Genomic DNA, 2,500 nt, shown 5'->3' on the forward strand with positions numbered 1-2,500 from the left:
AAAGAAATAACGGAGGAGAAGAAATAAAATGTAGCAAAATACTGAGAACGGGGATCGGGCAAGGCAAACGGGAAGCAACACCCGCCTCACTGAATGCGCGCGGAGGAAGCCTGACTTTTAGACTCCTCTATTACGGATTATTCAACTTAGGGAGATTTCTTTGGGTGAAGTTGAGGGACGAATAATTGCCTGAACTTAGAGAAGTGGAAAACGGGTTGAAGAACTATGTCGAGTTTTTTTGTTTTTTTTTTCCTAAGCGTGTTAAAGTTATCTCATTTTTCTTTCGTTTCTTTTCTTAATCTTCCTATCTATCTCTTCCAAACGGTATATTGCCTAATCTATTATTTAATTTATTTTTTATTTTATTTATTAATTTATTTAATCTATTATTTAATTATTTGATTTCCATGAACAATATTCTTTATTTAGTTTAGCTAATTACCAATAGCAATCATGAATATTACCAATCTTGATGATGATGATGATGATGTTAATTTTGATGATGTTGATGTTGATGTTGATGATGTTGATGTTGATGATGATGATGATGATGATGATGTTGATGTTGATGTTGATGATGTTGATGTTGATGCTGATGATAATAATGTTTATGAAAAACAACAAACAACAAAAATCAGTTTTGAGTTTCATTTTGATGCAAACAAACAATAGTTACGCATTCTTCTCATGGAACTTGAAGTCAGAGGGTAAGAAACAACTTTGCAAACAACAGGTTTTCCTCTTTCCTTTTATTTCTCTTCCTTTTTCCATGTTTTCTTGTGAAAAAATGAATAATATCAGAAAGCATTATGATTAGACTATTAATTGGGTTACTAGTACAGCTAATGATAATTACGACAATGATGGCAGTAACAATGTTTATGATAATGATAACAGTTACAGTGACAATGAGGATGGTAGTAAAAACAATAATTAGATAAACAACTATTATGCGTAGTGTTTGTTGCAGTAATATAGATTCTAACGGTAATAATGACTGTTTTTTATTATCCTATCATGTTATTGTTATTTTCATTAACCGTGTTATTATTTTCCACCCAAATGAATGTCGTTATATCCGTATTCGTGTTTTCATTCCTGATCCTCCCATCCTTGTCCGTACCTTCGACCCGGCCTCCTTCATCTCCGCCATCTACGTCTATGCCAGCCACTTTGCCCCCAAACCACAGCGGCCACATTACCATCTTGTGGACTTTCCCTTTTCACTCTGGCAGCTATTAATTCTTGCGCGAAACACTTCCATCACTCTTTTCTGCTTATGATATCTTATTATTTTTTTTCTAATGTTTTTTATGTCTTAACCCTCTTCTACGTTTTTCTTGTTCAATATTATGAACTGCTGAACCGGTAAGCGTTTACATTCTTCCTCCTTTATATCATTCTGCCTCCCTCCCTTCACTCCACGCACTTGTACTTGGTTACTAAGTTTTCCTCCTCCTCCTAATTTGCGTTCTCCTTCTCTCCGTGGCTTATCGTTACTTCGTCATGGTAAATAATAACTACTGTTGGGAAAGGGATACTCCGGTTTCATGATTAATATAATCGTCATTATTAATGTAATCATTATCAATAAAGTTACAGTCATTTCATCATCAATACCAACGCTACAATAATTCTCAGCCAGATACCATTCATAAATGAATGTGGAATGTCTTACCGACGGCAGTTTGTGGTGCGTGTTGTTCATAAGATTCGGAGCAACTCGTAAATCACAATTTCCAAGGCTTAGATTGTCAACAATACCCAGCATCTCGACAAGAGTGATTGGCAACTCTATTTTGTTTTACCTTTTCCAGAACCCGTTTTGCAAGATGGAGTTTAGAACTTTCGTTTGTGATTTCGTTTCAGTTGAAGTCTAACTTTTTCCGAGTGAAAATGGCAACGGTATCATATTGCATCAATTTATCATGGAGTTACTTACAAAGCGGAAATGTTTTAGCTTATCTCTCCAGAAACGTTATTTTCACTACCGTGCACGTGGTTTCGTCAAGTTGCCAATCACTCATGGGTGTAATACTATTTTTCTAGCACATGATGCATATTGGGTTAAAGTATCTTTTTTTTTTTAATTCGCTTCTTTATTCATAGAAGATTCCTCCTTGTTTAAACGGTATTTCTTTAATGATGAAGATTGGATGACCATGTAATTTCGCCAGTCATGTGAGGGAGATACACAACAAATTACTATTTCCTAAGCTTAAGATATCAACAAATAGTTAACTGCATGAGTAGAGAATATGATTTCATTGGATATGTGGTGATATCTAAATTGCTATCCATTATTAGCTTCATATATTACAAGAAAAGGAAATACAGGTAAATAAGACATGGCAACTAACTTCCGATGGTCCTGGATGAGTTACCAAATGAATTTAAATAATTCATATTTCGCATTCAAATGATGAAATAATTTTCCTAAATCATGAAAAGATGAATTTTCCGCGTATCTATCTTAAATACCATAGCACCATATACCTAA

This window comes from Penaeus vannamei, chromosome 3, assembly GCF_042767895.1.
Source record: "Penaeus vannamei isolate JL-2024 chromosome 3, ASM4276789v1, whole genome shotgun sequence".
NCBI lineage: Eukaryota > Metazoa > Arthropoda > Malacostraca > Decapoda > Penaeidae > Penaeus > Penaeus vannamei.